General features: G+C 46.0%; 1 protein-coding gene and 1 long non-coding RNA gene across 3 annotated transcripts in view; one reads left to right on the top strand and one right to left on the bottom strand.

The window, feature by feature from the left end:
• Positions 1–13,472, bottom strand: part of MRTFB (myocardin related transcription factor B) — a 371,831-nt gene that overhangs the window by 337,212 nt on the left and 21,147 nt on the right. The gene's annotated exons all lie outside the window — the stretch shown is intronic.
• The window catches only part of LOC128560935 (uncharacterized), a 76,815-nt gene continuing 76,403 nt past the window's right edge, over positions 13,061–13,472 (top strand). The window contains exon 1 of one of the 2 annotated variants that reach the window (XR_008373183.1): positions 13,061–13,185. This is a non-coding gene — a long non-coding RNA (uncharacterized LOC128560935). The remainder of the gene's footprint in view (positions 13,186–13,472) is intronic. The other variant, XR_008373184.1, reaches the window with a different exon arrangement.

The raw sequence follows: 13,472 nt of genomic DNA, 5'->3' as shown, positions 1-13,472 counted from the left end.
CTTCATTATCAGAACACTTAAGGAAATTGGCATAGAAGGGACATTTCTTAAACTAATAGAGGCCATCTACAGCAAACCCACAGCCAATATCATATTGAATGGAGTTAAATTGAAATAATTTCCACTTAGATCAGGAACCAGCCAAGATTGGCCATTGTCTCCATTGCTCTTTAACATTGTAATGGAAGTTTTAGCCATTGCAATTAGGGAAGAAAAGGCGATCAAGGGTATCCACATAGGGTCTGAAGAGATCAAACTTTCACTCTTCGCAGATGATATGATCTTGTATCTGGAAAACACTAGGGATTCTACTACAAAACTTTCAGAAGTGATCAAGGAACACAGCAATGTCTCAGGCTACAAAATCAACACCCATAAATCTGTAGCCTTTATATATACCAACAATAACCAAGCTGAAAAACCAGTCAAGGACTCTATTCCTTTCACAATAGTGTCAAAGAAGATGAAATATTTGGGAGTATACCTAACAAAGGATGTGAAAGATCTATACAAAGGGAACTATGAAACCTTAAGAAAAGAAATAGCTGAATATATTAACAGATGGAAAAACATACCATGCTCACGGCTGGGAAGAATCAACATTGTTAAAATGTCCATATTAACCAAAGCAATATATAATTTTAATGCAATTCCTATTAAAGCTCCTTGTCATATTTTAAAGATCTTTAAAAAATAATACTTCATTTTATATGGAATCAGAAAAAACCTCGAAGCACCAAAACATTACTCTGCAATAAAAACAAAGCAGGAGGAATCACGCTACCAGACCTGAGACTGTACCATAAATCGATAGTGATCAAAATAGCATGGTACTGGCACAAAAGCAGAGAAGTACAGGTCTGGAACAGAATAGAGGATCAAGAGATGAATTCAGCTACTTACCATTATTTGATCTTTGACAAGCCAATTAAAAACATTCAGTGGGAAAAAGATTCCCTATTTAACAAATGGTGCTGGGTAAACTGACTGGCAACCTGTAGAAGATTGAAAGTGGACCCACACCTTTCACCATTAACTAAGATAGACTCTCACTGGATAAAAGATTTAAACTTAAGACATGAAACTATAAAAATACTTGAAGAAAGTGCAGGGAAAACTCTTGAAGGAATCGGCCTGGGTGAATATTTTATGAGGCGGACTCCCCAGGCAATTGAAGCAGTATCAAAAATACACTACTGGGACCTGATCAAACTAAAAAGCTTCTGCACAGCCAAGAACATAGTAAGTAAAGCAACCAGACAGCCCTCAGAATGGGAGAAAATATTTGCAGGTTATACCTTCAATAAAGGTCTAATAACCAGAATCCACAGAGAACTCTAACGTATTAGCAAGAAAAGAACACGTGATCCCATCTCAGGGTGGGCAAGGGACTTGAAGAGAAACTTCTCTAAAGAAGACAGAAGCACAATCTACAAACACATGAAAAAAAGCTCATCATCCTTAATCATCAGAGAAATGCAAATCAAAACTCCTTTGAGATATCACCTAACCCCAGTAAGAGTAGCCCACGTAACAAAATCCCAAATCCAGAGATGTTGGTGTGGATGTGGAGAAAAGGGCACACTTCTACACTGCTGGTGGGAATGCCCACTAATACGTTCCTTCTGGAAGGATGTTTGGAGAACACTTAGAGACCTAAAAATATTACCTGCCATTCAATCCTGTAATTCCTTTACTAGGTTTGTACCCAGAAGACCAAAACTCACAATGTAACAAAGACATCTGTACCAGAATGTTTATTGCAGCCCAATTCATAATCGCTAAGTCATGGAAGAAGCCCAAGTGTCCATCGACCCACGAATGGACTAGCAAATTGTGGTACATGTATACCATGGAATATTATGCAGCCTTAAAGAAAGATGGAGACTTTACCTCTTTCATGTTTATATGGATGGAGCTGGAACATATTCTTCTTAGCAAAGAATCTCAGGAGTGGAAGAAAAAGTATCCAATGTACTCAGCTCTACTATGAAGCTAAATTATAGCTTTCACATGAAGGCTATAACCCAACTATAGCACAAGACTATGGGGAAAGGGCCAAGGAAGGGGAAGGGAGGGGGGAGGTTTTGGTGGAGGGAGGGTAATGGGTCGGGCCACATCTACGGTGCATCTTAGAATGGGTACAGGCGAAACTTACTAAACTCAGAATACAAATGCTTACATACAGTAACTAAGAAAATGCCATGAAGGCTATGTTGAACAGTTTGATGAGAATAGTTCAGATTATATATGAAACCCGCACATTGTACCCCTTGATTGCACTAATGTACACAGCTATGATTTAACAATAAAAATTAAAAAAAAATGATTGAAAGACCTAAATGTAAGAGCTAAAATGATAAAATTTTCAGAAGAAGAAAGTGGCCTTCTGGATCCTTGAGTGTGGTCTTTTGACTGAATCCAAATTTTACAGGACAAATCCTTTTAATAAAGGAAGTTTGGATTCAGTTGAGGGGCCACACTTAGAGATGTGGAGGGCCATATGTGGCCTTGAGACCACAGGTTCCCCACCTCCAAAATGAAAAAATCTTATTCTTCAAAGCCAACATCAAGAAAATGAGGATAACCGACAGAAGGGGAAAGAATTTTCACAAATTATATATATGTTAAGAGATTAGGATAGGTCTGTATCAGACATATATCCGATAAGAGACTAGATATTTTTTATATCTCTAGAACACATAATTATTACAACTCAATAATAAAAGACAACCCAATTAAAAATAGGCAAAGGATCTGAATAGACAGTTCTCCAAAGAAGATAAACAAATGGGCAAAGAGCATGAGAGAAGGTGCCCACATCACCACCAATCAAGGAGAAGCAAATCGGAACCAATAGGGCAGCTGTCATACAAAGACAGACAGTAATAACTATTGGCAAGGACACTGTGAAATTGGAATCATCGTACATTGCTGTAGGAATGTAACGTAGTTACAGTCCCCACCCCCACCCCCCGAAGCCCAGACCTTTGCAAAAAGCCCAGAGCTTTTGCAAACATTTTGGCAGTTTCTCGAAAACTTAGACATAGAGTTACCATATGACTCAACAATTTGACTCCTAGGTATGTAGAAGAGAAATAAAAACATATGTCTACACAAAAACCTGTACACGAAGGTTCACAGCAGTATTAGTTATAATAGCCAAAAAAGGAAACCACCCAAATATTTGACTGATGAATGAGTGAATAAAGTGTAGCACATCCATAAAATAAAATATTCCTTGTTAATAATGAACTGATACATAGTACAACATGGATACACTTTAAAAACATTATGCTAAGTGAAAGAAGTCAGATACAAAAGGTCAGTTATTCTATTATAAATGGAATTTCATGTCTGGGAAATCTAGAATAGGCAAATCTATAGAGACAGAAAGGAAATTAGTACTAAGGTCTGGAGCGGGTGGGGGAGATTAGGGGATGATGGCTGAAAAAGTGATGGGTTTCTTTCTGGGGTATTGAAAATTTTCTAAGATTGTGGTGATGGCTGTTAAACTCTGTGAATATACCAAAAGCCATGGAATTGTGTACTTGAAATTGGTGATTTGACTTTATGGGGGCAGGACATGATTGCAAGAGGGACTTTGCCTGACAATTGCAATCAGTGTAACCTGGCTTATTGTACCCTCAATGAATCCCCAACAATAAAAAAAAAAAAAAAAGAAATTTAAGCAAAATGGTGAAAAAAAAAATGAAATTGGTGATTTGTATGGTATGTGGATTATGTTTCAATAAAATTGTTGTTTTTTTTGTGTGTGTGGTTTTTGGCCGGGGCTGGGTTTGAACCTGTCACCTCCGGCATATGGGACCGGCACCCTACTCCTTGAGCCACAGGCACCACCCCCCAATAAAATTGTTTTTAAAAAAGCAAGTTGCATATGCATGCATACAACATATCATTTTTAGAAAAAGTATGCAAACAATACTGCCATTTAGGAACACATACAAGTGTGGTGAAGGCACAGCCATGCAGGTCAGTGACAAAAGTACAAGGTCTGTGGTTTGGGTAGTTGTAAGCCCAGGAGGGGATGGTCAGTGTGTCAGGGAGACAGAAGGTGCTTAAACTATATTTGTAACTTTTGATTCTTAAACTTGGTGGTGGGATATAATATTATTCCACATACCTTTTTTGTTAGCTTGAAATTCTTTGTGGAATAAAATTTCAGACATTTTCCAAGGTTGCAGAGGCTGGACCTGTGTGTTTAATACAGTGAGATGGGGGCTGGCTTTGGGGAACCCTGGACTGTGTGAGTGCAGGTCTGTGTGGAGGAGAGGTGCTCCCTCTCAGGGTCTCCACATTCATCTCCTGAATTGGATCCAGCAATCTCTGGTACTGTCTCTGGAGCATTCATTGCCCTGGGTGATGTTCTGCAAAAAATCACCTGTGCTTTGCAGCCAGACAGCCTTGGTGTGAATCCCCACTCTACCCTCATTAGTAGCATGGCCTCTTGAAAATTATGTAACCACTCTTAGTTTACTTTCCCATCTGCCAAGTGAGAATAACACCATCTACTGACTACCCCTCAAAATGGTGATGACTGAACGCAAAAGCCCTGGCAAGGTGCCTGGCTTCCCCTGCTGCAGATGAGGCTTGCGTGAGCTCTGTTCACCTCCCTGCTGGATCCTACGGGGAGATCCAGATCGGGCCAGATTCTGTGCTCCTTTGCATGGTATATGATTAGCCATCAATCAATCCTTGTTGAGTAGAACTGATTTTAAGAGGCTGAACTTCCATCCCCTGCCCAGTACTTTGAAAAGCAAAGGGAACAAAAGGCCTGTGAAGAGAACGCCCTTCCTTACTTAAAAAACACAAAGAAATACATAAATAAGCTGCTGTCATTCTCCACGCCTCGTTTTTGTATTCCCAGATGTTGTTCATCAGGTTCGGAGCCTCCCAGGGCAAGGCCCAGCCCCCCGGAGGCCAACAGATGGGATGATGGCTGTACTTAACTTTCTCCCATACAGCCCTTCTTGGAGTATGGAAGGTTGGACACCTCTGCCCAGGCCCTTGGCAGTGAGATACAGGAACATCTCAGTGGTCCCTGCTGATGGTAGCTCAGTATCTGGGGCAGAACGGGGCCTCAGAACTGGGCCTGAGAGCTGGGGTCTGGGCTGGCAGCTGACCAGGGTAGGTAGACACTCTGGCTGCACGTGCCAGAGAGCTGCTGTCAGGGAGCAAACTCCCCGAACAAAACCTGGGAAGTGCATTCTCTGAGCTTTGGGCTCTGAAGCATCCTCCTCTGCTCAGCAGTACTAGAACTTGGCCATTTCTTTGCTCCCTCTGGGGTTTGGCTGCCTTGTTTGGGAGAGAGCTGTAGTCTCTGTTGCCTGGTTCAGATCTCAACGCCACCCAAAGTCTTCATAGCTAAATAGGGACTATGGAAACAGAGCTTTGTGGGGCCCAACAGGCTGTGCTCTGGCCAGTGGGGAAAGCCTGGTGACAGGGCCCCTGAATGGTCAGTCTCATTTACATCACTTCCCACCAACCCGCAGTAGGCCCACTTGATGCCCTGTGGCTGTGACCTAGCTGGAAAGTGAAGCCTCAGTTTAGCTCTAGCAGTGGTCCTTAGCGATCCCCTGAGGCCCCGTCTGACCCTGACTGACCCTGACTCACCTGTGGCCTTTCTGGCCCAGGGCAAGGCAGGATGGAATGGGACGGGTGGCTTTGGAAATTAGGGGAAAAGTTACAGTCCGTTTTATCCATCCCAAATTATTTGATGTCCAGCTCAGCCAGTCTCCCACCCACCCAGATGAGGGTCCTACAGAAATTGCATTCAGACCTGCTCCCAAGCCTTCTGGTTTCTCTGGCAAGCTCCTGGGAGTCATGGCTTGCCCTCCACCCCCAGTGACCTCCTCCTATTCATCCTCCTTTCTGCAGCCAAAGCCGCTCATAAACCCTCAGATGGGACTATGTCTAGGCCTTCCTTGCAGACCCTGCTGGGCTCCCCTCACAGACTGGAGGCCTGAGGTGAAGTTTTGTTCAACCTCCATTGAGTTTTTTTTTTAATCTGGAAGTTTCACACAAAAATCCCAAACAAAAAAACAGGTCTTCCAGCTTCTCTTGAAACATAGAGTCCTGTTCCTATAGGAGCCCTGTTCCTGCATAACTGCAGTTGGCGGAGATTGTGCAAGGGCTCCTTAGGCAGGAACTTAGGAAGTAGTCCCCACCCTTCCCTATCGTCTTACAACCAGCCTCCTTTTCTCATCGCATCACCTGCAGGGCGCCTGCATGCTTTTGAGTTTCCCCTTCTAGTCTCCAGGCAAAGGCTCCAGATGGTGCCAAGTAGGGAAGGAGGAAACAAGGAAGGAAGGAAGGGAGGCAGGGAGGGATGGAGGCAGGCAGGCAGACAGTCCTCAGCTCTGAGTGGAGCAGACAGTGGTCTTCCCTGCCAGGACTTAGCTGCATGTTCTGCAGAGCAGGATGACAGCACCTCCGGAGGGACACCCGCCATTGCATTGCTGTGGCCCTGGGAGCTGCAGGGGCTGTTCTCTGATTTCCAAATCATGGCAGGGAAGAGCATGGAGAGGATGTGTGGGGGTGGAGGGTGGGGAGAGACAAAGAGAGCAGGAGCAGAGGGAAGTGGAAGAGGCAGAGGCGTGCTGCTTAGCAACAGTAGAAGGAAATTTAGAGAAGTGACAGGACCATTTCTCCCAGTACTTTGAAAGGAAGACTTTAAAAAAGAGAGAAAGAAAAAAAGAAACTCATACGCCTACGCTCGCTGATCTTGTTGTGGCGGCTCTGGGAGTGTTGGCTAGAATTTGTGGGGCTCCTCCGGGAGGGAGGGCCATTGTGGGTGGAGGGAACCTGGCCAGCCACGTGTATGTGGGAATAGCCACAAGAACTATGCCCTCACTAGCTCCAAGGGGAGCATTCTCTGTCCCCTTGGAGGGATGTCCCCTCTGGCCATCATGGGGAGGGAGTGCAGCCTGGCCGGAGAGATGTAAGGACAGCCTGCTCACTCCATCTTTTCTCCTCCCTCCAAGGCCGCCACCAGCATCCAGGAGGATGCTTCAGAGCCTAAAGATCTCACTAACACAGCCAGCCCCATTTCTTCCTCCCTGCTGAGAATTCTCTGTTGCTTTCCTTTCTTAATTTGGTTTTCTCTGGCTCGGAATGGAGATCAAAAGAGGAAATTCTTTCCAGTCTTTTAGGAATAATTCCCAGAATCTCCCCCTGGAAATGCATATATAATTACCATAATTATTTTAAAATAAATCTTTCTTGCTCTCCTACTTACTTCTTTTCCACCTCTCTTGCAGGCTTAGGGAGGAGGGGGAGGGAGGAAGCTTGGAGCATCTTGGTGGTTGCTTGTCGACCAGTGCAAACTGTTTTCTCACAGATGAAGTGGGGGACCCACACCACTCACGGTGTGTAAGGGAACCTGCCATCCGTGCAGGCAACTAACGAATTGCACCCATCAGCATTAAACACAACTGAATCACCTAGTGGGAAAATAATTGTCTTTCTAATTTGTCTTCTATTTTAGTTTCAATGAGTCTGAAGTTGGGGATAGGTAAGTCATCAGCACCTCCTGGCACTTAGGGTTGGAGCAAGAAGAGCAGCTTAGCTATAATTTAATAGGAGCATTGCCTTTTGTTGTATTGATTTCCTTTGTGGATCATGAGAGGGGTTTTTACTTTGTAGAAGAAAGACAATTAATAAAGAATAATTGAGGTGGAACAAGGAAAAGACACCTAATCACGGAGGTTTGGAAAGAGCCCAGGTTGCTCAGCTCCGAATCAAGGAAGCTGCTCTCCACCTGGAAGGCTGTGGGTCAAGTTCAGGGAAAGCTCTAATTCGAGGTCCCATTAGTCCAGGCAGTCAGCAGATGGCACTGAGGGAGCCTTGGGTGAGAGTTCTAGTTGCTGCCAGTCGGCTTGGCTTTGTTGCCCAGTGGTAGCCTGTTCCCTTCCCTGGGAGGTTGACTTATCAATGTCTGTTTGGGGGCAGAAGGCCACAGAGTGTGGATGGCTGCAGAAGTCACCTTTTTTTTCTTTTTTTTTGAGACAGAGTCTCTTACTCTGTCACCCTGGGTAGAGTGTCATAGCTCACACCAGTATCAAACTCTTGAGCAATCCTCTTGCCTCAGCCACCTCAGCCTCCTGAGTAACTGGGACTACAGGCACTCCCCATTATGCCCAGCTAGTTTTTCTATTTGTAGTAGAGATAGGGTCTTGCTCTTGTTCAGGTTGACGTTGAACTCCTGACCTCAAGCAATCACCTGCCTCAGCCTCTCAGAGTACAGTCACCTTTTCTTTTGGCAACTATATCTGATCTACCTCTGGATAACCATCCTTCACTCCTCTCAGATTTAAGGTTTGAGCTGGACCTACCCCTGGCCAGCACACCATTCTTCTGGCTGCAGTGATGAATGCATCAGGGATGGGCAGTGAGATGCACAGAGACTTTTGCTGAGAATCATGGAGCTGCCCTTTCCCACTAGCTTTGAACCCAAGAAGAGATGCTGGAGCCCCTGCAGCCATTTCTGAGGAGAGAGCAAATGGTGAGGGATGGGGCAGAGAAACTCTGTCCCCAGTGCCGCAGCCAGGCTCTGCCCTTGGCTGCCTCTAGAACACCCACTGAGCCAGCAAATCCCCCCATCCCCCAAGAAATGCAGTTAGGATCAGTGTTTCGGTCACTTGCAACCACAAGTGTCTTAACTGATGAAATAGCTCGGTGCAAATCCTTGGCCCCTGAGAAAGAAAGAACTCACAGGGCACATCCTCCTGACATCGGGAAGGGGCTTGTCACTGCACACAAACACCAGCATAGGAAAAGCCATCATTAACAGGAAGCTCCCAATTCCAGATGCGCGTCATGCACTGGCTTAATTAGTCCTGTAACGATCCAAGCACATGGGTATATTTTTATCACCATTTTATAAAATTGAGGCTCAAGCCCTCTGTAAACCTTAGTGGCAGTTGCGGCTGGTTCCTCGATACTGTACAGTCTCAGCCATGCTTCTACAGCAGATTGCTCACCGGCAAATATTGACACAAATGTCAGACAACGTGTGAGTGGGAGAGGGCAGAGGAGATGGAGGGGCGTTGCTGTTAGGTGGCAGACGAGGATGCATGTGCCACAGGGGCCATGTGGTGTCAGACAGGCCCTGCACACAGGGATCAAACTCTTTCTAATCTTGCTCAAAGACAGAAAGGCAGAGAAGGCCCCTGGTGTAGTTCAGAATACATCACTGCCAAGGCACCAGGTGGCTTTGGACACATCATTTCATCTTTCCAAGGCCTGCTGTTGTTCCCATCTGGAAGTGGAGGCTCCTCCAGCCCCTGCCTTGCTCACCTCACTGAGCTCTTGGAGCATCAGATGAGGTCAAAGATATGGGAAGGTGCTTTGCAGAATAAAAAGAGCAGCTTGCATGGCAGGGTGGCCAAGGAGCAGGTGTAGACAGACATAAACCAATGACTGATGCTTCTCCTCCCTGCCCAGAGCTGGGAAGGGGCTGTCTGGGCAGTGACCTAAAAGGAACCTTTCTGTTCCCAAAGTGGACAGAGATAAGAACTGTGAAGCTGGAGAAGCGAGCTGCTGCAGGCACTGGGAGTTTATTTTTACCCTGTTATCTCTATCCTGAAATGTCAGGCGTGAGCCGCCTCTCTCTTTCTCTCTCTTCCCCCTCAACCACCCCGTGTACAAGGCAGCCTAGAAACAAGTCCCCTCCTCCTCCTCTGCTTCCTCCACCTTTCCATGAGAGTCACAGTGCTATGGTGACAGGCGGCATGGAAACACTGAAATAGAGAAGGGGAGGTGAGACCATTTATTTGGGTTCTGGAACAGGCTCATTTCCTCCTGGAGACTGAGTGTGCACAGCCCCTTGGCATTCTCAGATGCCTATAGCAAAAAGTGTGCCATATGGGCTCTTTATGGCACAAGACACGAAAACCCAGCTGAAACTGGCTTATGTAATAAGGAGCGTCTGACTGGTTGAGATCCTGAGATGTCCAGCAAAGGGCTGGGCTTCAGGTGAGTTGGATCCGGGGTGGGAAGCTGTCACAAGGACACAGCATTCTCCTGCCTTCTGTGCTGTTGGCTTTATTCTTGGGGGCCATGGGGTGCTCCTCCACAACTCCTAACAGTTCCAGAATCTTCCCCCGCATCACAGAGAGCCACAGAGGTTCTATACTTTGCATCTTCATACTGGTGGCTCCCAAACAGAAGAGAAAGCTTCTTTTTACTAGAGGCTCTAGGTAGTGTCTCCCTGAGTTTCAGTGGCTCTGACTGGGCCGTGCCCAAACCTGAGCCAATCACTTTGTGTGGGGGTCAGGAGATTAAAAGTGCTCAAACCAAACCATATTCCCAAGAACAGGGGAGCAGTGGTGTCCCGAAGGAGATGGAGGGTATTGCCGCCCTCCTCAAAGGCTGGGATGGATGCTCAGCTACAAACCAAGGACCCTCAGCTGTGGTGTACGTACTTTGCAGCTTCATCCTCTCCTCCCTAGGAAAGCTTCTGAGATTAGAAGTGACTGTTTTCCCTTCTTCAGAAACAGGCCAACACTCATTTATTCTCTTTTTATCCGTAGGTTTACCTGGGCTTCTGAGTTCTAAGAATCCTGGGTCTGTCACTCACAAAACTTTTTGCTAAGGCCACAGAATCTCTCCCAGGTTGGTAGGTAGATTCAAGCTAAAATGTCACATGTTTTTCCTGCTGAAGGCTTCCTCTGCATTCAAAATGAAAGCTGCACTCTGAGCCCCACCCACTTGCCACTCACCTCTCCCTCAGTGTGGTCACATGTGAGTCTTCTTACTTTGCAAGCCAATTGCCTTGGTATGTCAGGGCCTTCTATTCTGTTTCTCTTGGTCTAGAATGCTCATGTTGATGTGTGCTTGGCTGCTTAAATGTCATGCCTGTGGAGAGGCCTCTGACCACGTGGAGCCCCCTGAGATTACCGTGTTCATTGATGGTTTGAGGATCTCTCTCCCTCCGCTACTCGATGAGCTCTGTGAAGTAAGGATTGTGTTTGCAAGTCACGCATACATCCTCCAATCCCTGGTCTGTGCCTGGCACATTGCAGGGACTCAAATATTTGTTGACTAAATGAATGAAAGCTCTTTCTGAATGTTCTTGTAAACTTTTTCAGGGAAGAGTAATTTCTTATACTTTACTTGGTTTTAACTTGGTGCCTACCAAACCACAGGGTATAAAAGAGACAAAATATGGTGCTTTGTCCAAATGAAGAAACAGAAGCTCTCTGCTGAAGGGATTTTTCTTAAAGTTGCACCCAAATTAGTACCAAAGGATACCTGGAGGTGATAACTGCTTCTTTGAGGAATCCTCTTTCCAAAGCCCTGTGTGTAAGCACTTGAGGGCCTAAAACTGCAGAGGGGAATATGGTGTCATCTCTCTATTCAGGTCTCTGAGTGTAGTGCAGAATCATCTTGCAACAAGCAAAAGTCTGAAAAAGATGTGTGATAATGACAATATCATTGACTCCTTCCGCCCGTGATGCAGAGTGAGAGGAGTATCCCAGAAGAAGGCTGTCTGGTCGTGTCCACTGTCAACAGGTAACTCAATAAGGCCAAAACCTTACTGTGCTGACCACACAGGTGGAGCCCCAACCTGTGGATACACACTCTCACGGAGACTTACTAGCTTGTGAAAGTCTTCAGGACAAAGGGGTAACAGTATAGGTGGCCCAGCACGGCTCGCAGAAACTCAAACATATTCTTCACGCAGGCAGCCATGTGATGGCCTGTGCTTGGCAGACGGCACCCAGTGCCTCAGGGGAGTTCAGTCATTGCTGTTCTCTGCTCCCCCCAAACCAGGCTGGTTCTTTCTTAGCCTCTTGCATTCCACCTCCATCTTTGCTTTATGGGACTTGCTGTCATTTGTAACTGTCTTTATCCATTTCTACAATGGACTCCAAATTTCTCAAGGGGAGGGAGCAACCTCTGCATTTAGTCAAGCAGCTCTGACCTTACACGTGGACCACGCCCAAGAACACTTTCTGAATGGATGCAGGGAGATGTGAACGGAGCTGTGGGTCACCTAGCATGACTCAGTTGGAAGAGAGAAAAGAGGCTGATTTTTTTCCAATGTCAATCTGAGCTTGTGGCCTCATCACCACCCTGCCCTCTTCATGGAATTGTCTCCTGTGCCCAGAGCAGTATCTAGCACAGAGTAGATGGCCAGCAGGGATTGGGAGAAATAAATGAATGGGCACTGCTCTTCCTCCTCCTGGATGCCCGGCCACCTTCTTAAGGTTGAGGGCATGGAGAGGGAGAAGAAGGGAGGGAGCCGCGCTATCACAACTACAAAGGCTCCATCTAGGTCACTCCCTAAGGACGCAGAGGGTCTGTTTCTCAAGGCCATCAAACTGTCAGGCCAGCAAGGGGGGAGCTTAAAGTGCAAACTAGTTTGCTAGAGACAATGCTCCTTTGGACTTAAGGAACAACGAGTCCAGGGTGGTGCTGAGATATTTAACGTTTAAGTGGGTCATGGTTCCTAGTCCTTATCAAATACCCTGAAAAAACAAAACAAAACCACCACCCAGGAATGAACGGTATCAGACTTCAGATAACCCAACTCCAGTCTCTGCTACCACCAGGTCAGAAGGAAACTGGGATTTTTCTTCTCTATTGTCACACCCTGCTTACTGGGGGATATCTGAGTCATAATGGGGTCTCTTTGTATCTGAAGATTAACCAATGCAAGCTTCAAGATATTTGGTCTTTGTTGATCCTTTGGGAGTTTCAGAGGGGTTACAGACCTGTTTTTCAATCACTAATCCAAAACCAAACACCAAAAACTCCCAAACACCCCGAACCATAGTGAGAAACCATCATAAATAAGTCAAATCTCTAAACACACGTGTGTCTGAAGCCCACCCCAACCTGTAAACAAAAGTGGCTCACCTTTGCACTACCAAATCCCTCCCAGAACCAGAAGGAAAGGATTTACGGTTGTCTCAGAGTTGTAGGCTCTGGCCTGTCCCCAGGATGAGTTCATTACCTATTCTTAGAGATGAGACTCAAATTAAACAAATAGCACCTATAAATAGAGTGGGGATACACTCGGTTTGGTGTCACCTAAAGCTCCTTTTCACAGGGACAGACTTGCTAAATGGATGTTCTTGGGTTACCCTACTGGTTCTACTGAGGAAGAGTTGTACTTTTTCTTTTCCAGTGTTGTCCAGGAGTGGGAAAAAGAACCAGGTGAGTCAGATTCTGGGATTTGGCGTGATTCTGTCTTCCTCACCTCTCTCTCTCTTTTCCCTAAATGCTCACTCACACTCTAAATGAGGAGGCCGGCTGGCCAGTTTGGCAGTGCCCTCTGGGAATGGACCGTGGTTGGCCAGTTTGGCAGTGCCCTCTGGGAATGGACCGTGGTTCAGGCCGTATTTGACATAGTGTTCTAGCCTTTTAGATTAGATTGCAAACTGCCTAAGGGAAGGAACAAGTGCTAGGGTTTCCTCTGGCTCTGCCCCAGGCTGCCAAGCGCT

Source organism: Nycticebus coucang, chromosome 12, assembly GCF_027406575.1.
Source record: "Nycticebus coucang isolate mNycCou1 chromosome 12, mNycCou1.pri, whole genome shotgun sequence".
Taxonomy (NCBI): Eukaryota; Metazoa; Chordata; class Mammalia; order Primates; family Lorisidae; genus Nycticebus; species Nycticebus coucang.
Note: the sequence above shows the minus strand (reverse complement) of the source record. Positions and strands in the feature narration are given on the sequence as shown.